Raw genomic sequence first — 24,619 nt, 5'->3', positions numbered from 1 at the left:
AGTAGCCCTTGCCTCCAAAGTGGTGAGATGAGGGAGGGTGGGGGGGGAGAGACCAGATCTCAGAGTGGGTGGGGCAACTGGAAATAGCAAATGCTCTTTACTTGGATCAGGATTTGTGTTACCTGTAGGAAAAATTCATATGGTCTCTCTCTCTCTCTCTCACACACACACACACAGAGCGAGTGCTCCTTCCTCCACAGCCAGGACAAGACACAAACGGATTATAGATGCAGACCTCTCTTCAGTCATTTTCCCCACAATATCTCCATACTCTGCATCCACTCCCATTTTTTTTAAGCGGGGCGAGAGCAACTCCTGTTTTGTTCTTTTGCTTATGCTCCAGAAGGGCGATAGAGTTGGGGTCCTCCAGATGGAGAGGCTGGATTACCGTTACCTGAGATGCTCTGACTGACTTCCTTCCATCGCTAGGCTGTTACGTCTTTAGGGAAGCTTACCTGCCCCTCCTCCTTCTGCCCTTTCCTCTCTTCCCTCCTTCAATTGTCTGAGAGAGAGGAGACACCTTTGTCTCTGCTCGCTCTCTCCTGAGCCAGAGGGCATCTCCCACGTGTGTAGTGCCAAGGTTGCCAGGGATTTCATCTCATCGGCACATGATGGATCAGCATGTCACAGAACACATCAGAATGTCACTAATTATACAGCCACAAGAGTGGTTGTATACTATAGCCAACGTGGATTTTTCACATTCCCCAATTTTAAATTGAAAATAACCCCCATGCCTTTCTGATGCTCCCCATAAGCTCATTTCCAAACAAAACCTTAAAAAACCTTTAGTCCCAAATTCAGAAATGCTTGCTTAACAACCCTGTAACTTTTCATGGCGATACACAAAACAGTCAGAGAGAATCGAGAGTTCAAAGTCTAAAAAGAGATTAAAAAAAAAACACCCAGAGCCCTTTTGGACTTCTTTTCTCTGAGAGTTTTTGTAATCGTTTGAAATTCATTAAAAATCAGCCATGTTCACAGAGTACCTGTAATCCTGATACTGACCTTGCCCCACACTCTGACCTTCATCTGCTGCAGTTTAAAAATTAAAAAAATGCCTAGATGATTTTTAATTAATTTAAGAAATTTTGGCTTGTACCCAATCATAACGTCGGACATGCTCAGTAAGAATCAACTGTCAACGTTCTAAAAGCCAGACTCACAGCTGCTGACCTTGGCTAATCTGGGGGCCACACCCACACCAGATTTTGCTTTCACTTGAGACAGTCCTGGCTTCCCCCAGAGAATCCTGGGAAGTGTAGTTTGTGAAGGGGGCTGAGAGGAGACCCCTATTCTGAGAGAGCTCCAGTGGCCAGACTGGTTTAACAGTCAGCTGCTCTGATTTTAGATCTGTGAGGGGAACAGGGCGTCTCCTAGCAACTCTCAGCACCCTTCACTAACTACACTTCCCAGGATTCTTTCGGAGAAGCCATGACTGTCCAAAGTGAAATAAAGGCCTGGTGTGGATGTGGCCAGGGACAGCTTTGGTTTAAATTTGGGTGGGAGGCTACATGTGCCTGCTGTAGAATAAAAAGGTGGGGGAAACTGGAAAAAAATAATAATGATCACAATGTTTTCATTTTGGAAAGGAAAGGGGCTTCCCTTCTGCCCAGAGCCCCCCCACCCAATCTCCTCCTCCCCTCCCCCACCTCCTCCCCATGGTCAGTTTTACCTATCTTAAGCATCATTGCACAGGAGTAAATACCATTGAACTCAAAAAACATGCATATGATCAAACCTCCCCTCCCCTTTCCTTTGCCCCCTCCCTCCAATCACCTCCTTCCACTGCCCTACAAATTTGTCAAAATGCAAACACAATTTGGGTTGGTCTTTCACAGTCCAGTCCACTTCCTGTGTAGCTTGGAAGAATTTGGTAGCATGTGCCTCTGAGCATATGGTGAGTGGTGGCAACACCTGCAACCAGCCCAAATAATAGAAAGAAGGTATGTCCTGTGCTGATCTTGTTTTAGCAGGGAGGAAGCAACATTATTAAGACAGTTGATGTAGTTCAGATGGTCACTTTAAATATGTCTGATTTACTTTGCAATTTTAGTGAAGTTTTCTATAGGAAATCATTTTCTTTTGCTTCTATTTCTATGAATATGTGAAGTACAGCAACACTTTGCCAAATTTACACTAAGGAAACTCCAAACATAATTGTGGAATAATGGCACTGACTTCTGCAGAATAGTCTCCAGCGGACCTCAGAAGTGTCTCAATTTGCACAAAATAAAACAGTGGGAGGTGAAATATATCCTAGCAAAATTCTGAGTGTGCTCTATGTTTTAAATTGATCGTGAACACCTTGCCTTAAATAAAGTGGTTTAAACATAGCAGGCTGAAAACATGCATCCTCTTTTTTCCAACATCTAGAGTCATTGATGAAATAGCAACATATTGTGCTTGTGTTGGGTCCACATCAGTTGTTTCGGAGGAGTCTTAGTACGGAGGAACATGGGTGATGCCACCCCAATTTCAGTGATCACGGGTAGAGGGAAATATAGCCATGGGGATGTGGTGAATTACGGCAAAAGACAAGGGCATGGCTATCTGCACCTTGTTCCTTGCTGCCACTCCTCTCATGAATGGGTTCCGCGTTGCTCATCTGCTGTGCCCACTGGCCTGTTACACAATAAGACTACTGTCATCCATGATTTGATTGTGGATGAAGGTGCCAATTTGGTGTGCATTACTGAGACCTGGGTGGGTGAGCTGGGAGGAGTTGATCTGACCCAGGTTTGCCCACCTGGATACTCGGTGCAACACCAGCACAGGCTGCAGGGACAGGGGGGAGGAGTTGCTGTGGTCTCCAGAACTTCCATCTCTGTCACCAGGAAACCACTCTGTCTTGGAGCTGGCTGTGAGGGCCTGCACCTAGTGTTGGGCTGAGGAGACAGTAAACTAGGGTTGCTGCTGGTGTACCATCCACCCTGCTGCCCGGCAGTTTCTCTGACTGAGCTGGTGGAGGTCATCTCAGCTGTGGTGTTGGAGCAGCCCAGAACGATAGTCCTGGGTGATTTCAATGTCCATGCTGAGGCTGCCTCTAGTGTTCCAGCTCGGGACTTCATGGCCTCCATGACAACCATGGGTTGTCTCAAGTTGTTACTGGCCTGACACATAGGGCAGGACACACCCTCTACTTATTTTTTGCTCCAGATGGAGGATGGGGTGGTCTGGAGATCGGGGGTGGATGTCACCCCATTGTCATGGTCAGATCACTTCCTGGTGAAGTTTAGACTTATGGCTCCGATCCTTCCCTGTAGGGGTGGTGGATAGATTAAGATGGTCTGCCCCTGGAGTCTAATGGAAGCCACTGGATTCCTGAATGCCCTGGGGAAGTTCCCAGTAGATAGAGCAGGTGATCCTATTGAAGCCCTTGTCACACTGTGGAACAGTGAGGTGCATCGGGCCCTTGACACGGTTGCCCCCGAGCACCCACTCCAGCATTGTGGAGCCCGGTCTGCACCTTGGTACACCAGTGAGCTAGACAATGGCTAGAGCACAAGTGGTGAAAGACTTGCTGTGAGGCCGATCAGGCATGAATAAAACATAACCGTGCCTACTGTGTGGCGGTGCGGGCAGCAAAGAAGGCCCACTTCTTTGCCTCCATCGCATCGTCAAGCAGCCGTCCGGTGGAGCTTTTCTGTATTGTCAGGAGTCTGTTGATATCAACTCCAGGAAATGGAATTTTAGACCCTTCGGAGGTCCACGGTGAATTGTTTGCAAGGCAATTTGAAGGTAACGCTTCTCACCTCTGTAGCAGTGTTGATGTCCCATCTACATCTACTGTAGTCCCCAATGAGTGTCCAGTGCAACATCTGCTGCAACTTCTTGGGAACGGTTTCAGTTGATGCGACCTGATGACATAGACAAGGTGCTTGTGATGATGCGGCCAGCAACGAGTCCTCTTGACCCTTGCCCTTCTTGGCTCATTAAAGCTTGCCGAGGGGTTGGACCGAGTGGATCCAGGGTGTGGTCAACGCATTATTGCGGGAGGGAGTGGTTCTGGACACCTTGAAAGAGGCAGTGATCCGACCACTCCTGAAAAAGCCCACCCTGGACCCATTGTTTCATGACTACTACCAACCGGTTGCAAATACCCCCTTCTTAGGGAAGGTGATTGAGAGGGTTGTGGTATAGCAACTGCAAGTACTCTTGGATGAAACAGATTATCTTGACCCATCCCAGTCTGGGTTCAGGCCTGGTTATGGGACTGAATCGGCCTTGGTCGCTCTGATGGATTACCTGTACAGGGAGAAGGACAGGGGGAGTGCGACCCTGTTATTCTTACTTGATCTCTCAGCGGCTTTTGATACCATTGACCATGGTATCCTTCTGGGCCGACTTGGTGAGATGGGTATTGGTGGAATTGTTTTAGAGTGGTTCCGATCCTATCTCCAAGGTCGCTCTCAGAGAATAGCGTTGGGTGACTGTCTTTTGGCCCCCTGGCAGCTGTGCTGTGGGGTTTCGCAGGGTACCATCTTGTCCCCCATGCTGTTTGACATCTATATGAAGCCTTTGGGAGAGGTCATCAGGAGATTTGGCGTGAGGCGTTAGCAGTATGCTGATGATACCCAGCTCTATTTCTCTGTAACAACTGGATTGGGAGAGGCCGTGCAAGCCCTGGACCGCTGCCTGGACTCGGTGGTGGGCTGGATGAGGGCCAATAAACTGAATCCTAGTAAGACGGAGGCACTGTGGGTTGGTGGTTCCTGACTTTTGATAATTGGTCAGTTGCCTGCTTTGGATGGAGTCGTACTCCCTCTGAAAGAGCAGGTCCATAGTCTGGGGGTGCTCCTGGATCCATTTTTGTCACTAGAGGACCAGGTGACCTCTCTGGCTAGGAGTGCCTTTTACCAGCTTTGGCTTGTGAGACACCTGCTGCCGTTTCTGGAGCGGGATAGCCTGACCACTGTTGTCCACACACTGGTGACCTCTAGGCTAGATTACTGTAATGTGCTCTATGTGGGGCTGCCCTTGAGGTTGGTCCGGAAGCTGCAGCTGGTGCAAAATGTGGCCGTGTGATTGCTCACTGGAGCAGGGCATCGCCAACATGTCACCCCGCTGCTGAAAGAACTGCACTGGCTGCCCATTTGCTATGGGGCCAAGTTCAAGGTTCTAGTTTTGCTGTACAAAGCCCTATGCAGCTTGGGACCAGGATACCTGAAAGACCATCTTACCCCTGATATACCCAGTCGATCACTGCCCTCTGCAGGTGAAGGTCTCCTGCAGATGATGATGATGATGATGATGATGATAATAATAATAATAAACTTTATTTCTACCCCGCCCTTTTTCCAATAGGACTCAGAGCGGCTTACAACTAAAAACAACACCATTAAAACATACAGAGTATATTATTAAAAAAGAATTAAACTATGAGAAAAATTAAAACCATAAAATATAGGTTAAAAACAGTGGACAATTTAAAATAATAAAATCATATAATGTAATCACCAAACCTATGACACTTAATTCTGGTCGTTCTCTATCCCAAATGCCCGTTGAAATAAAACAGTCTTTACTGGTCACCGGAAAGACAGCAAGGAAGGAGCTGATCGCACCTCACTCGGAAGGGAGTTCCACAGCCTAGGAGCGGCCACCGAAAAGGCCCTATCTCGTGTCTGCGTCATATGTGCTTGCGAAGGTGTGGGGAACACAAGAAGGGCCTCACCTGAAGATCTCAAATCCCGGACAGGTTCATGTAGGGAGATACGATCTGTCAAATAGTCTGGACCTGAGCCGTATAGGGCTTTGTAGGTCAAAACCAGCACTTTGAATTGTGACTGGAAACAAATTGGCAGCCAGTGGAGCTGTTGTAACAGGGGAGTTGTATGGTCCCTGTAACCAGCCTCGGTTAACACTCTGGCTGCAGCTCTTTGTACCAATTTAAGTTTCCGAACAGTCTTCAAAGGCAGCCCCACGTAGAGCGCATTAAAGTATTCTAAGTGGGATGTAACCAAGGCATGCATCACCCTAGTCAGATCAGGTAGCTCCCGGAACGGGCGCAGCTGGCGCACCAGTTTTAATTGGGCAAATGCGCTCCTGGATACAGCAGTAATCTGGGCCTCCAAATTCAAAGCTGAGTCCAGGAGTACACCCAAACTGCAAACCTGAGACTTCAGGGGGAGTGTGACCCCATCCAGCACCGGTTGAATCCCTATTCCCTGATCTGCCCTCCGACTGACCAGGAGTACCTCTGTTTTGTCAGGATTTAATCTCAACTTGTTTGCCCTCATCCAGTCCATCACTGATGCCAGACACTGGTTTAGGATCTGTACGGCTTCCTTGGCTTCAGGTGGAAGAGAGAAATAGAGTTGAGTGTCATCAGCATACTGATGGCACCGAACCCCAAAACCCCGGACAACCTCTCCCAGCGGTTTCATGTAGATGTTAAATAACATGGAGGACAAAATGGAACCCTGCGGGCAGCCCATAGGTCAATGGCCAAGGGGTCGAGCAGGAGTCCCCCAGTACCACCTTCTGGGTTCGGTCCTCCAGGAAGGATTGGAGCCACGGTAACACAGTGCCCCCAAGTCCCATCTCGGCAAGGCAGCCCAGAAGGATACCATGATCAATCGTATCGAAAGCCGCTGAGAGGTCCAGAAGAACCAGTAGAGACACACTTCCCCTGTCCAGTTCTCTGCGTAGGTCATCCACCAAGGCGACCAAAGCTGTCTCTGTCCCATAGCCAGGCCTGAAACCAGATTGAAATGGATCCAGATAATCCGTATCATCCAGGAATCTCTGGAGTTGGGCGACCACCACACGCTCTATTATCTTGCTTAAAAATGGAATATTGGAGACTGGCCGGTAGTTGCCTAGTAAAGAGGGATCCAGGGGGGGCTTTTTCAGCAGTGGTCTTATAACTGCCTCCTTTAAGCATGATGGAATTCTGCCTTGTTGTAGAGAGGCATTAACTACTCCCCTGACCCAATCGACCAGTCCCCCTCTGGTACTTCTAATGAGCCAGGAAGGGCAAGGGTCCAGTACACACATGGTGGCACGCGCCGCTCCAAGGATCTTGTCCACATCCTCAGGCAAAACAAGTTGAAAAGAATCCATTTTAATTGGACAAACAGGCGCCAAAGTTACATCCTCAGAGACTGTATCCATTTTAGCATCCAAGTCACAGCGAATCTGAGCGACTTTGTCCGCAAAGTGCCGTGCAAATTCTTGACAGCGGTCTGCTGAGTGGTCAGAAGTACCCTCACGGGGGCTGGAACTTAAAAGCCCCCTAACCACTCGAAACAGTTCCGCTGGACGGCTCCCAGCAGATGCAATGGAGGCCGAGGTGGTTCGTTCTGCACAATATAGGAAACGGACGTTTAGTGTAGCGGCACCTGCCCTGTGGGATTCCCTCCGCTTAAATATTAGACAGGCGCCATCTCTGCTATCTTTTTGATGATGCCTTTTGAAGACTTTCCTCTTTCAACAAGCCTTTCAGGTTGAGACCTATCCCAGTCTGCGTCTGTGTTAGAATTGCTTAATATGTTTTTTAAATAATGCTTTTAACCCTTTTTTAAAGTTGTTTTTTTAAAAAAATGTTTTTAATGCTGTTTTGTTTTAATGTATTTTAAGGTCTGTTTTTATGATGTTTTAAAGTGTTTTTAGCACTTTGTTTGCTGCCCTGGACTTCTGCTGGGAGAAAGGGTGGGATATACATTAAAGTGTAGTTAGTGAAGGGTGCTGAGAGTTGCAAGGAGAAGCCCTTTTCCCATCACAGACCTTCAATCCGAGTGGCTGACTGTTAAACCACTCCGGCCACTGGACCTCTGTCAGTGGAATAGTAGTCTCCTCTCAGCACCCTTCACAAACTGCAGTTCCCAGGATTCTCTGGGGGAAGCCATGACTGTCTCACGTGAAATCGAAGTCTGGTGTGAGTGTGGCCCCCTGATTAGGCAAGTCAAGCAGCTGTAAGTCTGGCTTTTAGAAACTGACAATTGGTTCTTACTGAGCATGCCTGACATAATTGGGTTCAAGCCAACATTTCTTAAATTAATTAAAAAATCAGCCAGGAATTTTTTTAACTTTTAAACTGCAGAAGATGAACGTCTGAGTATGGGGCAAGGTCAGTAACAGGTACTCTGTGAATATTGTTGATTTTTAATGAATTTCAACAGATTATGAGAACTCTGACGGAAAGAAGTCCAAAAGGGCTCTGTGGTTTCTCTCTCTCTTTTTTACACTTTGAACTCTCTGTTCTTTCTGACTGTTTTGTGTATCACCATGAAAATTTAGACGGTTGTTAAGCAAGCCTTTCTGAGTTCAGGACTATAAGTCTTGTAAGGTTTTGTTTTGAAATGAGCTTATGGGAAGCATCAGAATGGCATGGGTTGGTATTCTTGTGGCTGTATAATATTGAACAGTTATAAAATAAATGAAACTTAGGAGCTCCCAAGTCAGCTGTTGACTTGAGCTACTAGCAGAAACAACAGAGAAAAGCACCACGCAGTGGACAGAAAAGAGAGGCAGGCTCTGGTGCTTGGTACGTTTATTGAGGCTCAACGCGTTTCGGAGTAATCCTTCCTCAGGAGCTACAAACATTAAAGCAAACTAAAATCAATAACATGGAGACAACATCGTGGTCTGAGACATAAAAATATTTGGCAAAACACTTTTAAAGACCACATTCCATATAACATACTTCACATATGTAGCAAAAAATTGTCATAACATTAAAACTTTCATCTCTTGCATCTGTACAGCAGCTCAAACAAAGCGAATGCTATTGGAAGCCGGCTGCAACATGAACGTCTCTCGCCCTCCCCAAATACAAGAAAGATAAGACCCTGTACTGACCACTGGAGATCTGTTTCCTTTTCTCTGCCTGCGCAGTTCAAATTCTTTATCCAGCTCCACACAACACGATGTTGTCTGCATGTTATTGATTTTAGTTTGCTTTAATGTTTGTAGCTCCTGAGGAAGGATTACTCTGAAACGCGTTGAGCCTCAATAAATTTACCAAGCACCAGAGCCTGCCTCTCTTTTCTGTCCTGTGACTTGAGCTACTAATCCAAAGGATCATGGGCCATCCAGTTCTATCTTCTGCAAAGACAAACAAATCCAAAAACCACACAGAAGTCGTATTATGTTAGATGATTAAAAAAATTGTCTGATAACAATGTGGAAAGTAAACTGAGTAGTCCAGGCTCCCCTAGCAGCCCAGAGCCTGATCAAGCATGCCCATCCCGCCTCCCCCTGCAAAAGATGCTTCCCGCAGACTCCACTCAACTCTCCACAGAGTATTCATCAATGGTGAATGAAGGGAACAATCCTAGAACATGAGAGCCCTTTCCTCAGAAGTCAACCCCATGGTAAGGGTGGTGATGCCCTTAATATCCAGTATGACACATTCAGGAAGGAAACCACCTTTGCAAACCATGCAAGGTCCTGAAGCAAATGGAGGTTTCCAGATTGGACTCATATCACACATGACAAAGCAAGAACATTTGGGCCAATCTGAGTCAATTGGGGGGGGAGAAGAGAATGCATATGAAACTGAAAATGGAAATGGACCGCCTTCAAGTCGATCCCGACTTATGGCTACCCTATGAATAGGGTGTTCATGGTAAGCGGTATTCAGAGGGGGTTTACAACTGCCTCCCTCTAGGGCTAGTCCTCCCCAGCTGGCCAGGGCCTGCTCAGCTTGCCACAGCTGCACAAGCCAGCCCCTTCCTTGTCTGTAACTGCCAGCTGGGGGGCAGCTGGGCTCCTTGGGACTTTGCCACTTGCCCACGGCTGCACAGGTGGCAGAGCACGTAACCCCTGAGCCACTCCCTGTGGGGGTGATCTTTAGCTGGAGACACCCAGGAGACATGAATGGGGATTTGAACTCACAGACTCTGGACTCCCAGCCAGGCTGTCCTCCCCACTGTGATAACTGAGGTGGGGGGTAAATGGGTGCCAGCGAGGTACATGTCAAGTATCCATATCATGCCAGAAGTGCGGCTATCCAGGGATTGTTCCATCTGGTGCTGTTCAACATCCTCTTGACATTTTGAATGAAGGGTGGCATAAAATTGTTTTAAATAAGTAACCAACCAAAGGTGGGAAGATGTTATAGGTGTGACAGAAAGTAACATTTATTAAATAGAGGATAAAAGCCTAATTTACAATAATTTATACAGACTGAAGGATTTTTATACAAACGGACTACCTTTATCATGTGATGAATGGAAAACTAAATTTAAGGAGATGGACGTGTTATGGATTTGTTGGTATCAACTTAGTACTTTTATAAGGAAACATCATATTCTAATGCAAGGTACTAGACAATTAAGAGAAGGGGAGAAACTAATGTTAAGTATGGAGGGAATGGAAAAGGGGGTGATTTCAAAATTATATAGATTTTTGGTAAATAAGGATATGGGTTCCAACTCAATTTTAAAACCAGTATGGGAATCAGACCTGAAACGCCAGATTGAAGAAGACGACTGGAATGATATGTGGACAAAATTCCCATATAGAGCTATTTCGACTTCCTATAGAGAAAGTCCTAAAAGTAATACAAAAATGGTATTTAACCCCCCTGAATTTAGCACAGATCTCTAAAAATAGCACACGAAAGTATTGTAGAGGATGCGAAGTACAAGGCTCATATTACACATGTGGTGGGAATGTCATAAACTCAAGGGTTTTGGCAGAGCTTGGAAGTAACTAGTTACAAGTAACGAATTACTTGTAATTCATTACTTTTTGAGTAACGAGTGGGCAATTCCTTTACATTTTGATTGTAATAGAACTAGGAGTAATTTTACTACTTTTGTGGAGTAATTGTAACGTTTCCAGAATTACTTTTGGACATTACTTGGGGGGGAGCAGTGGAAGTCTTCTGCTCTTCTGATTTGTGGATGAAAATCCTGTGCCTCAAACTGAGCTTCTCTGCAGTGTCGCTCTTTCCTCATGCTCTGTGGATGGGCAGGAGGTGACGAGGGAGGAGGCAGAGAGTGAGACGGGGTGGAATGGAGAAAACAATTATTTTAAAAAATGGATAATGGTGGTGAAGAATGAAGTGGAGGGGAAAAGGATCCGGAGGTCAAGAATGGATAAAGGAGGAGAAGGAGGCAGCAGCAGAATAGAGATAAATAACTGTGGAGGTGAAAGATGATGTGTGTGTGTGTGTGTGTGTGTGTGAGAGAGAGAGAGAGAGAGAGAGAGAGAGAGAGAGAGAGAGGTGTTTGCACTTGGCACACAGAGTGGCCTCCACCACCCACTCTGGCTACTGTGCTGCATTTGCAGTATTTTAATTTTTTTGCATCTCAGGGGAAAATGTTTGCTTGAGTGAGTTGGTGGCAGGGCAGGGTCTGGGAGGTGGTTAAGTGAGAGATATTATGCTGGCTGGCTGAGTGGGGGGGGTTGCACTTGGTTTGGCATGCAAAGATCTGAGTAGTGGCCTCAGCCTCCCTCCCCACCACCCTTACCAGCGGAGAGACCACCATTGCTATCTTATGAATAAAAATGATTATTCTATTACCTCTGTATGTGTTTGTTTATTTTTAATGTTGTTTTAGGCTACTTAGATGTGCATCAGCCAAGGCCAGCACCTTGTAGGTGTTTTTTTTAAGTAACTGAAATGTAATTGTAGTGATTACTTTGGAAGAAAAGTAAAGTAACCCGTTACTTTCAGAGCAATTGTAATTGTAACGGTAATTACTACTTCTTGGGGCCATGTAACTGTAACTGTAATTTATTACTTTTTAAAAGTAATCTTCCAAGCTCTGGGATTTGGGCAGGAGGTGCAGGGAGAAATACAGAAATTGACAAAACAACAGTGTTACTTCAGGCCTGAATTAGCTTTATTGAACATTTTTATGGAACAAAACACAAATCTACAATATAAAAGACTTACAGGATTTATGCTGGCGGCAGCCAGATTGACGATTGCCAAATAATGGAAAACTCTGGATGGTTTAACACTGCAAAACTGGCAAAAGAAACGACGGGAAATTGCTCTGTTAGAGAAGTTAACACAGAAAACAAGAATGGCGGAGGGAAAAAAGAAAAGTAAGGACTTTTTTGAAGCGGATTGGTGGCCCTTTATCTTGGCTGCTACATCGGACACTAGTTTGGGACCAGTGCCTTACCCTTTCGGATAGTTGTGGATATCATAAGAATGGAAGTTTCTCAGAGAAGAAAACTACAAAATAAAACCTTGAGAGTCAATAGTCATTAGGGGAAAGGGAGGGAAGGGGGGTGATAGGGGTTGGGGAAAGAGAGTTAATAGTTTTTTTGTACTATGTTCTAACTAAATATATGTTCATGCAAAATGGAAATAAAATATTTTTTTTAGAAAAAGAAACATTTATACAGATAAAGAAGTTGTATAGAAATGGGCACATTTAGCACACACACACCGCTTTCTTCCCCAGTACTGACAAACATGGCACTCTTTTGAGCCTAAACCTTTAGGGAAGAAAACAGTTTAAAGACTGAGGGAGCTTGAAAAATATTTTTATTGGTACAACTCAGAAGAAATCATGTTAAGGCGTGAAATCTGCTGCTAGATTGAAGTAGATCTCGGACAGAGGGTGGTTAGTGGTTGCCATAAAATAGCCGGATATTTACAGAGCTATTAACAAATTACCACTGTGGGGGGGGGGGAGTCTTGTCTCTGGAAATTGGGCTCAGCCTCAGGGTCTGGGGGGAGGAATGGGGAGTCCTCCCCCCACAATCATCTAGGAAGTGGGAGCTTCAGACTTGCAGCATTTTTCCAGGAATGGATATTTCTTCTTAATTTATCATTTCCTGCATAAAATATTTTGTAGTTGCCTGATTGAAAATGTCCCATTCCCGTCCATTTTAATTCACTCACGCCAAGTATTGAAATGTTGATGCGTTCCATTTCTTGCTTGACAATTTGTAACTTTCCCTGGTTCATGCTTCTCACATTCCATGTTCCTATTGTGTGTGTCATACAACTCTGGACTCTCCTCTTGCATCTGTGCGCATCACCCTCTGGGCTTCCTTTCGGCTTTGACCCAGCTGCGTCATTAGTCACAGCGCTACTCGTACTTGTCCTTTGTTCTTCCCCAGTAGCTCACAGAGTGCCATCTGTCCTGGGGGTCTCATCTTCCAGCACTGTCTCGTGTTGCAGGTAACAGGGGGTTAACCTTTTTGGGAGGGAGGGAGGGGATGCGAGCAGCCCTCTGGGCAGTGGAAAGAGCCATGTTCCTGTCAGACAAGATCCATCCTAGGTTTGTAAATTCTTGCTGTGCATATGTAACGGGCTGTCCACCTTAAATGGAGGAACAACAGAACAGATTTTTGTTAAAATTGTCTCTCTCTGTGTCTCTTTCCACAACCTGTTACCAAGCACCTACTGCTAGAATTTGCTGCCGGACCAAGTACAAGGTTCTAGTTTTGGTGTACAAAGCCCTACGCAGCTCGGGACCAGGATACCTGAAAGACCTTCTTACCCCTTATATACCCAGTCGGTCACTGCACTCTCCAGGTGAGGGCCTCCTGCAGATAGCGTCTTATTGGGAAGTCCGCTCTGCACAATACAGAGTGTAGCAGCACCTTGTTGTTATGTGCCTCCAAGTCGACGACGACTTTTGGCGACCCCATGAATCAGTGACCTCCAAGAGCATCTGTCATGAACCGCCCTGTTCAGATCTTGTAAGTTCAGGTCTGTGGCTTCCTTTATAGAATCAATCCATCTCTTGTTTGGCCTTCCTCTTTTTCTACTCCCCTCTGTTTTTCCCACCATTATTGTCTTTTCTAGTGAATCCTGTCTTCTCATGATGTGTCCAAAGTAGGATAACCTCAGTTTCATCATTTAAGCTTCTAGTGACAGTTCTGGTTTAATTTGTTCTAACGCCCAATTATTTGTCTTTTTTGCAGTCCATGGTATCCGCAAAACTCTGCTCCAACACCACATTTCAGATGAGTTGATTTTTTTCTTATCCGCTTTTTTCACTGTCCAACTTTCACATCCATGCATAGAGATTGGAAATACCATGGTCTGAATGATCCTGATTTCGGTGTTCATTGATACATCTTTGCATTTGAGGACCTTTTCTAGTTCTCTCACTGCTGCCCTCCCCAGTCCTAGCCTTCTTCTGATTTCTTGACTATTGTCTTCATTTTGGTTAATGACTGTGCCGAGGTAATGATAATCCTTGACAAGTTCAATGTCCTCATTGTCAACTTTAAAGTTACATAAATCTTCTGTTGTCATTACTTCAGTCTTTTTGACGTTCAGCTGCAGTCTTGCTTTTGTGCTTTCCTCTTTAACTTTCATCAGCATTCGTTTCAAATCATTACTGGTTTCTGCTAGTAGTATGGTATCGTCTGCATATCTTAAATTATTGATATTTCTCCCTCCAATTTTCACACCTCCTTCTTCTTGGTCCAATCCTGCTTTCAGTATGATATGTTCTGCGTATAGATTAAATAAATAGGGTGATAAAATGCACCCCTGTCTTACACCCTTTCCAATGGGGAACAAATCGGTTTCTCCATATTCTGTCCTTACAGTAGCCTCTTATGCAGAGTATAGGTTGCCCATCAGGACAATCAGATGCTGTGGCACCCCCATTTCTTTTAAAGCATTCCATAGTTTTTCATGATCTACACAGTCATAAGAACATAAGAAGAGCCTGCTGGATCAGGCCAGTGTCCCATCTAGTCCAGCATCCTGTTCTCACAGTGGCCAACCAGGTGCCTGGGGGGAGCCCACAAGCAGGACCCGAGTGCAAGAACACTCTCCCCTCCTGAGGCTTCCGGCAACTGGTTTTCAGAAGCATGCTGCCTCTGACTAGGGTGGCAGAGCACAGCCATCACAGCTAGTAGCCATTGATAGCCCTGTCCTCCATGAATTTGTCTAATCTTCTTTTAAAGCCATCCAAGCTGGTGGCCATTACTGCATCTTGTGGGAGCAAATTCCATAGTTTAACTATGCGCTGAGTAAAGAAGTACTTCCTTTTGTCTGTCCTGAATCTTCCAACATTCAGCTTCTTTGAATGTCCACGAGTTCTAGTATTATGAGAGAGGGAGAAGAACTTTTCTCTATCCACTTTCTCAATGCCATGCATAATTTTATACACTTCTATCATGTCTCCTCTGACCCGCCTTTTCTCTAAACTAAAAAGCCCCAAATGCTGCAACCTTTCCTCGTAAGGGAGTCGCTCCATCCCCTTGATCATTCTGGTTGCCCTCTTCTGAACCTTTTCCAACTCTAGAATATCCTTTTTGAGATGAGGCGACCAGAACTGTACACAGTATTCCAAATGCAGCCGCACCATAGATTTATACAACGGCATTATGATATCGGCTGTTTTATTTTCAATACCTTTCCTAATTATCGCTAGCATGGAATTTGACTTTTTCACAGCTGCCGCACACTGGGTCGACATTTTCATCATACTGTCCACTACAACCCGAGGTCTCTCTCCTGGTCGGTCACCGCCAGTTCAGACCCCATGAGCGTATATGTGAAATTCAGATTTTTTGCTCCAATATGCATAATTTTACACTTGTTTATATTGAATTGCATTTGCCATTTTTCTGCCCATTCAATCAGTTTAGAGAGGTCTTTTTGGAGCTCTTCGCAATCCCTTTTTGTTTTAACAACCCTGAACAATTTAGTGTCATCAGCAAACTTGGCCACTTCACTGCTCACTCCTAATTCTAGGTCATTAATGAACAAGTTGAAAAGTACAGGTCCCAATACCGCTCCTTGAGGGACTCCACTTTCTACAGCCCTCCATTGGGAGAACTGTCCGTTTATTCCTACTCTCTGCTTTCTGCTTCTTAACCAATTTCTTATCCACAAGAGGACCTCTCCTCTTATTCCATGACTGCTAAGCTTCCTCAGAAGCCTTTGGTGAGGTACCTTGTCAAACGCTTTTTGAAAGTCTAAGTACACTATGTCCACTGGATCACCTCTATCTATACGCTTGTTGACACTCTCAAAGAATTCTAATAGGTTACTGAGACAGGACTTTCCCTTGCAGAAGCCATGCTGGCTCTGCTTCAGCAAGGCGTGTTCTTCTATGTGCTTAGTTAATCTAGCTTTAATAATACTTTCTACCAGTTTTCCAGGGACAGAAGTTAAGCTAACTGGCCTGTAATTTCCGGGATCCCCTCTGGATCCCTTTTTGAAGATTGGTGTTACATTTGCCACTTTCCAGTCCTCAGGCACGGAGGAGGACCCAAGGGACAAGTTACATATTTTAGTTAGCAGATCAGCAATTTCACATTTGAGTTCTTTGAGAACTCTCGGGTGGATGCCATCCGGGCCCGGTGATTTGTCAGTTTTTATATTGTCCATTAAGCTTAGAACTTCCTCTCTCGTTACCACTATTTGTCTCAGTTCCTCAGAATCCCTTCCTGCAAATGTTAGTTCAGGTTCAGGGATCTGCCCTATATCTTCCACTGTGAAGACAGATGCAAAGAATTCATTTAGCTTCTCTGCAATCTCCTTATCGTTCTTTAGGACACCTTTTAGTACACCTTTGTGTACACCTCTTTAGTACACCTTTGACTCCCTTCTCATCCAAGGGTCCAATTGTCTCCCTAGATGGTCTCCTGCTTTGAACGTATTTCCTTCTCTCTTTAACTATTTGAAGAGTTTCTTCAGTCATCCATTGGGGTCTTTCTCTCTTTTTAACTAGGTATTGTCTTTTTGCATTCTTCTGATAACGTCTCTGACTTCATTCCATAGTTCTTCTGGTTCTCTGTCAACTAAGTTTAAAGCCTCAAAGCTGTTCCTGATTTGATCTTTATATGCTTCTGGGATGTTATTTAAATTGTAGTTTGGCGTTATGATTGCTTTGTTGGTCTTCTTTAGCTTTACTCTGATTTTCGACATGACCAGTTCATGATCTGTACCGCAGTCTGCTCCTGGTCTTGTTTTTGCAGAAAGTATGGAACTTCTTCACCTTCTGCTACCAATTATATAATCAATTTGATTCCTATATTGACCATTTGGTGATGTCCACATGTATAGTCGTCTTTTCGGTTGTTCAAAAAATGTGTTCGCAAGAAACAAGTCATTGGCTTCACTGAATTCAATAAGTCTTTCTCCTGCTTCGTTTCTGTCTCCTAGGCCCCATTTCCCCACAATTCCTAATTCTTCTTTGTTCCCTACTTTTGCATTCCAATCCCCCATGATTATCAGCACATCTTGTTTTGGTCCCTCCCTTTGAATATTTGAATATTTGTTCCCTCCCTTTGAATATTAGACAGGTGCCATCTCTGCTATCTTTTCAGTGCCTTTTGAAGACTTTCCTCTTCCAACAACCCTTTAAAGTTGAGACCTATCCCAGTCTGTGTCAGAATTGCTTAATATGTTTTTAAATAATATTTTAACCCTTTAAACAAGTTTTTAAAAATGTTTTTAATGCTGTTTTATTTTAATGTATTTTAAGATCTGTTTTTATGATGTTTCAAAGTGTTTTTAGTACTGTGTTTGCCGCCCTGGGCTCATGCTGGGAGGAAGGGTGGGATCCAAATTAAATAAATAAATAATGAATAATAAACTAACTCCGTACAAGGCCTCGAGCTTTGACAGTTAACCTCTGATATCAACAGAGCTCCCAGAAATACGTTTCAAAGTAGAAATCCTAATACATTCACAGGTTTTCTCCACAGCATTTTATCTCCTTTCCTTTTCATTCCATCAGGATACATCTGGGGAGTCAAGGCTGAGGGAGAACCATCTGAAGTATCACTGGAAAAAGCTGAGGAGCAGATGCAGGAGCAGAAATTGAGGAGTCAAGATGGAGCAAAGAGACAAGAGGAGAGACAGACTCACACAGGGGACAAACCTCATAAGTGCTTGGAGTGTGGAAAGAGCTTCAGGTGGAGAAGTTACAGGATTCCAGCAAGAAGCGTTGGGACGTGCAACCTTCTGTGTGGGGAGTCATTGAGGGCAAAGGCAGAGACAGCCCAGGCAAGGGTGAACATAAGAACATAAGAAGAGCCTGCTGGATCAGGCCAGTGGCCCATCTAGTCGAGCATCCTGTTCTCACAGTGGCCAACCAGGTGCCTGGGGGAAGCCTGCAAGCAGGACCCGAGTGCAAGAACACTCTCCCCTCCTGAGGCTTCCGGCAACTGGTTTTCAGAAGCATGCTGCCTCTGACTAGGGTGGCAGAGCACAGCCATCATGGCTAGTAGCCATTGATAGCCCTGTCCTCCATGAATTGGTCTAATCTTCTTTTAAAGCCGTCCAAGCTGGTGGCCATTACTGCATCTTGTGGGAGCAAATTCCATAGTTTAACTATGCACTGAGTAAAGAAGTACTTCCTTTTGTCTGTCCTGAATCTTCCAACATTCAGCTTCTTTGAATGTCCACGAGTTCTAGTATTATGAGAGAGGGAGAAGAACTTTTCTCTATCCACTTTCTCAATGCCATGCATAATTTTATACACTTCTATCATGTCTCCTCTGACCTGCCTTTTCTCTAAACTAAAAAGCCCCAAATGCTGCAACCTTTCCTCGTAAGGGAGTCGCTCCATCATTCATTCCTACATGCACCAGAAAGGGCTTAGAGCGTCTTTGGGCTGCCATTCAATGCTGGCCCTTGTCTTTAACAGGGATGCACATTTTGCCACTTGCTGCCCCAACACGGCAGACGGCATCTGCTCCTCTCTTCCTGCCACCACTGGCCTGCTAGTCCCCTCCTCCACAGTCACTGCTGCTTCCAGGGCTTGGAAGGAACGCTAAGCAGCTATCCTGTCCACCAGTCCTTTTAAGGTGAAGGGCGTGCCGCAAAGGGAATCCATCCCACTCCTAAGCAAGGAGAAGGAGCAGAGCTGGGCTTTGGTGGCTTTGGACTCTCTCTTTCTCTGGGCCGGAAGTAGAGCGTAGGCAGCTCCTACAACAGGGTGCACCAACAGGGTGCATGCGGGACACCTTGCAAATTCCAGGCAAAGAGTGAAAAGGGACCCCAGAAGGGAATGAGCTGGAAATATGGGGGGGTATTCATTACTATAAGTCCTGTCCTCTGTGATCCGAGGAGGATTTTTGGAGGGAAAAGCCTGAGGGTCCCTCCTGCCCCAAGAGCTCGAGGCCGGTGACTGTGTTTACTTCACGGATTCTGATCCCTTCAGCTCCATGCAGCCAGGCTGTCATCTGTCAGGAACGGAAACCTGCTGGGACTTCCAGTGGGCTGCTGGGTGCCTTCATCTTCTGCTTGGTGGGCTCCTGTAGCATTAGCGGCTGACTTGCACCCATGGGTGCCAACAGGATGTCCTGGTCTCAGTACAATGTATGCGGAGTGCCCCCCTCCACATCCCCCCATTAGCAAGAGCTGCAGCGTATATATTAACAGCCTAGCCTAGCTCAATAAAAAGGATCTGTGGAGAGACCTTAACGGTCTTTAAATCTGATCCAGCAGGGTTCCTCTTATGTCCTTTTGAGCTTTTTCAAATATAATTTATGTTGCAGCAGTACTTTTGAATGATCTGATTGCCAGGGGTGGGGTTTTTATGAATATGTGGGATGTGACTGCTGATATAAAAGGGCTCTGGACTGTCTGCTTTCTGCCCTTAAGAAAGACACCAAAACCTGCCTGTAACATAAACCAGAGTTTTTGGACCAGAGTTTGGTTGTTTGCATTCCATGGCACTCTCTAGGGAGATCGCCTTCACCACAAAAAAAGATGTACCCCTGCTTTGAGTAGTTGGCTGCATGAGGGCTAATAAGCTGAATGCTGGGGAGTTGAAGGCCCCCTGGGCCTACAGGATGGGACTGGCACCACTAAATGCCCAACTTCTAAAGGAGGCCAGTTGGGCCTCTAACATGGAGGATAACTAATAGTGCTCCTCCGGAGGATCTCAGCGATGAAGCTGGGAATGAAGGGCTCAGGCAGTCCATACATTATGCTGGATCCAAGCTGTTCAGGGCTTTGTATATCAACAGCGGAACCTTGAACCTGGTCCAGTGAAATCAAAGTACAGATTTCCTTAATCTTTTTCAGCAATGCTTAGTTCCTTAAAAGAATATCAGTTTGCTGGCACCACGAAGACTGTTTTCATGGCTTTATTTTATATAAAAACTATTTTACAGCAGGTGAGGGGAATCTCAGCAGCCGTCCAACACATTCTGCCTGGCCCTCAGGAATCTTCGCAGGCCATGCCCCTCACAGGACCAGCTCTAAACCCTCCTCGAGTGTTTTCGTGTCCTTGAACTATGATGACAGCTATTACTTAACTTGACTGGAAAGTACAGAAACTCTTGATTTTTGCATAGCTGGAATGGAGCCAAAGGTACAAAGAGAAGTCACGGCCATTGCTCCACCCGAGTATGCATCTGGCCATGCCCACATCTGGCATGTAGTCCCTGGAACATTTGCCCACAAGGGAATGTCATCCTTGGGCTGAACAATCTTCCCCAGGCCAGTATCAGCACAGATGAAGGATGGGGTATAAAACTTTTTAATATTAAAAGAGCAATGAAATAAACCACAGCTGAGTTACACCCACAGTTGTGAGGTGTGTGAAGAGATGGTGATGATGATGAGGCCTCCTCAGCTGTTGCCATGGGCTGTGGACTGCCTGTGATGCCACAAAAGCACATGGCTGCTGACTGGATATAAGGGTGGACCAAGTGGAAAGCCAGTGGACTGAGGGAAAAGCCTTGCCTGGTCTTCTTTCACTTGCAGGAGGCAAGCTGGCAAATGGATGGCTGCCAGATGCCATCATGGATTGATAATGAGGCAAGTTTACTTGCTGAGCGGGATCACGGCTTGAAGGTGGCTGATATGCAGAATCTGAAGCTGGCTGATGTCTAGCGATGGACCTAGCAGAAGCTGGCAGATGGTGGGTGGAATTTATTTATTTATTATACTTGTATACCGCCCCATAGCCGAAGCTCTCTGAGCGGTTTATGTGATGTTCCTATATTAATGTATATATGGTAAGTGTTGGTGGTTTAGAAGATACATGGTAAGTGGAGTGAAAGAGGAGGGGGAGTGAATGGGCAGTAGAATGCGAGATGATTGGCTGAGTGTTTAAAGTGGCTGAATGTATAAAAGGAAGAATGTCAGGTAAATCTGGGTGGACGTGGGTGGACGTTGGTGGACTTGAGAGGGTTGTTTTGGTGGGTTTTGAGAGGAGAGGGTGGAGTTTGGATTAATACTAAGACCAGTACCTCAGGAATAGATGTAGCCATATGCTTAAGTGCCTTTTAAAGAAATCTTGTTATCTCTGTTATATAATAAAATACTTATTTGGTTTACCAAAGGCCTGATCCTTGGCTGGGGTTTCACAGACCAGAAGGGAGGGTAAGGTAATGACCAAGGCTGAAGGGAAACAAATGGTGGCAGCGGTGAAGAGAATAACACCACAAGCAGTCTGAGTAAATCAAAGGGATTGGGACAGCTTTAGCACTCAGTCACAGAGGTAACCAGATAGAGAGACTCAGGCAGAGTCTCTGGGACTACTGGTTATAGGACGTGACTGGTGGTGCTGCCTAGCAGGGGGATCTGTTGAGATCTGTGCTAGAGCGGGGAGAGAAACCATATAAAAGGACAGTCTGGACTGGTGGAGTCCCTGGTGGTGCCTAGAGACAGGCAGTAACCACGAGCAGGTAGAAACCTGACAGGGAGAGCCAGGGAAGGGCGTCACAGTTTACAACTAAAAACATTAAAAAGCCGGTGGATTTCGCATTTGGAAGCTGGCGGATGCTGCAAGGCTGAGGCTGGCTGATGTTTGCGGAGGAAGCTGGTTGAAATTCACCTTCGGAAGCCAGTTGCAGAAGCCGGTGGATAGTCTTGAATAGATGAAACCGGTGGAAATTGGCAGGCGGACGCCGGTGGAGGTGCCTGGGTGAGGCTGTTGGATATCATTTATTTATTTATTTATTTATTTATTTATTTATATACCGCCCCATAGCCGAAGCTGTCTGGGTGGTTCTCTGTTGATAGTGGCCATCCCCCTCATTATCTCTGTGTGTTTTTTCCTTCCAGGGATGTCTCTGAAGCTGGTGAGGTTTGGAGAGACCACCCATGAAATCAATGAAGAGGACTGTTTAAAGAAGCGAGCTTTGATTTCTAAGTAAATGTTTTTCTAAATACATCTGTTGTTCTGTCCATTGTATCTTTTCTTCAAAAACAGATAATGGAAGATCAAATCTCTGGCACGAGGGGAGAGGAGGTGGCAGGTGGGAAGGGGGTGGCAGGACAGGCAGTGGTGGCATGCACACACATCATCATCACTCACATCAGCTCTTCACCTCCATTCTGCTTCCGTGGCCTGGCTCTCCACTTCCTCCCTCATGCCTCCGAACACAGAGCACAAGGGAAGAGCAACACTGTGCAGAAGCCCAGTGTGAGACACATGTCTTTTGTCCACCAATCACAGGAGCAGACTTCCCTTCCCCCCCCCCAAGTAACATCCAAATGTAATGTTGGAAACATTACAGTTACAGCTGAAAAGTAATGAAATTACCACTCATTCTGTTACAAGCAAAATGTAATGAAGTTACTTACTCATTATGCAAAAAAGTAGTGAATTACCATCCAGATGAAGGCGGGGGGAAGGGAGGCTGCCAAGTGAGTGGGGAAGAGGTGGGGGGGGAAGGAAGCTGCTGCTGCTGGTGGTGGTTGGGTTTCTTACAAAATGGGGGGGGAAACTCCCATCGAAGGCTAAACTCACTAGAGTAGGGCCCAGCTTCTCGGCGCCCCACTTTCCGGTGTTCTGTTAATTCTGCGCTGGTGGGGCGATTAGCTGGAGGGGCCTGGAACTCCCTGCACTCCAGCTGATCTCGCCGGAGGAGGGGAAGATCCGCTGTAGCGTGCTACAAGTGATCTTTGTTTGATATTATAAAAATACACATAGAAATAGGAACTAATTTGGTTGGTCCTATTTCTTAGCAGAGTTGTAAAAATACAAGCAGCAGAATGAGAATGTCAACCAGCCCACCTTCCCTGGGTTTAAATAACAACAGGCACAATCCTTTAGGTAAAAGAAAAGAATGTTTACTCACAACCTCTTCACATGTTCAGAAGAAGATAGGCTCTAGCTTAGAAGAAAGAGAAATAGTCTCAGTCCATCTTAGTCTTTAGTATTGATGCACTCAGCCGGGAGCATCTTGCCCTGCGGCCTCTCTCAATGGTAGGAAGGTCAGCAATAGAGAATATGCAAGAAATCCCCCAGGACAAAGGAGGAGGAAGTCAGGTAAGTAACCCCACCCATTAGGAAGTTACATCATGGTGAAACAGGTACATGGGATGTTCCCCAAATATCCCTTCAAGGGAACATGCAACATTTGCCTATTCCAACAATCTTCCCCTTCTCCAATGCGATCAGCTCAAGCGGGGAGTCTGATCGTGCCAGAAGAGGAGAAGATCGGCTACAGCTTGCTACAGCCGATCTTCCCCTCCTCCGGACCCTTGCGCACTCCAGCTGGTCGCTCCGGAGGAGGGGAATATCCGCTGTAGCAAGCTGTAGCCGATCTTCTCCTCTTCTGGTGGGATCAGTCCCACTGGAGCCGATCACGCCCGAGGAGGGGAAAATCTGATCTTCTCCTCCTCTGGTGTGGTCAGCGGGTTAGGTTCCAGACCCCCACGCTACACCTGATCTGCTTTTTGGCAGTTTTCATTTTGTGGCGGGGGTCTGGAACCTAACCTGCCATATGAGTGGGGCCCTGCTGTACGCAGGTTTTCAGAGCGGGGATGGGCGCAAATGAATTTAGCTTGCCGAGTGGCTGGTGTTTGCTTTTATGGTTCTCCATCCCACCCACATGCTTTTAAATTAAATCAGCTCCAGATAAAAGGGGCAGGGGGAAAGAAATTCCTTCTGCAGCTTGGCGCCTGCCCAGATTGCCACCTAATGAACCAAGCAGGCGCCGGGTAGCAGGTCTGTCTAATCCAGGTAAAACCCCCAACGCTGGGTCTTTTTGTAAATAAACCGAAATAACTAATTATGCCAGTTATTAAACTGGAAACAAACCTGTCAGTAAATAAATAGGAAATCAAACTGTCCATGTGTAAAATCTAAATGGGCGTTACATTATTAGACCAGAAATATGTATTAAATAAAAAAATACAGAAACTGTTCTAAAAACCTAAATGGGATGTGTGCTATTGATTATAAAGTATGCAAGGGCAGCCCTAGAAAAAACAACACCCTGACCGAGGAGTGCTTTCGGTGCCACAACCCCCGTGGTCAGGTTTGCAGGGCCACCCAGAGGGTTTATGGGGCCCAGAGCATGCATGATGTTGAGGACTCTGGTGCTGCCCCTCCAAGGACTTATGCACATGGGTACAAAGCTGGGGCCCCCAGACGAGAATTCTTGCATTCACAGGCTACACGTGAGAATTCTCACCCGCAGCTCCACCTTGCCCTGGGATCAGGCAGAATGAGAGCTGTGCTTCATTTTCTTCCTTACTTTGGGGATGAGGGAGCCCGGATCAGGTTCTGCTTCTGGGATTCAGCTAAGTAGCTAAGGAGACAAGTTCTGGGCTTCAGCCTCACAGGTCTTCTCGTTCTGCCTGCTGCTGGCCTCCTCCAATCCTCACTCGCTCAGGATTCCTCCCTCAAGCCTGGCCTCCCACCACTCCTATGCCTTTCCCTGGGGTAACCAGGAGTGCCAAAGTGCCAAGAGGATTTCCTGGGCCCAGTCCACTGGATGTGGGTCACAGCCTCTGCTGCACTCACAGACGATG

General features: G+C 45.9%; 1 protein-coding gene across 1 annotated transcript in view; it reads left to right on the top strand.

Annotated features, from left to right (window-relative positions):
• LOC133381949 (H-2 class II histocompatibility antigen, E-D alpha chain-like) overlaps window positions 1–24,619 on the top strand; it is a 411,219-nt gene that overhangs the window by 243,202 nt on the left and 143,398 nt on the right. The gene's annotated exons all lie outside the window — the stretch shown is intronic.

This window comes from Rhineura floridana, chromosome 3, assembly GCF_030035675.1.
Source record: "Rhineura floridana isolate rRhiFlo1 chromosome 3, rRhiFlo1.hap2, whole genome shotgun sequence".
Taxonomy (NCBI): domain Eukaryota; kingdom Metazoa; phylum Chordata; class Lepidosauria; order Squamata; family Rhineuridae; genus Rhineura; species Rhineura floridana.
The sequence above is the reverse complement of the archived record's forward strand: the minus strand, read 5'-3'. Positions and strand labels throughout refer to the sequence as shown.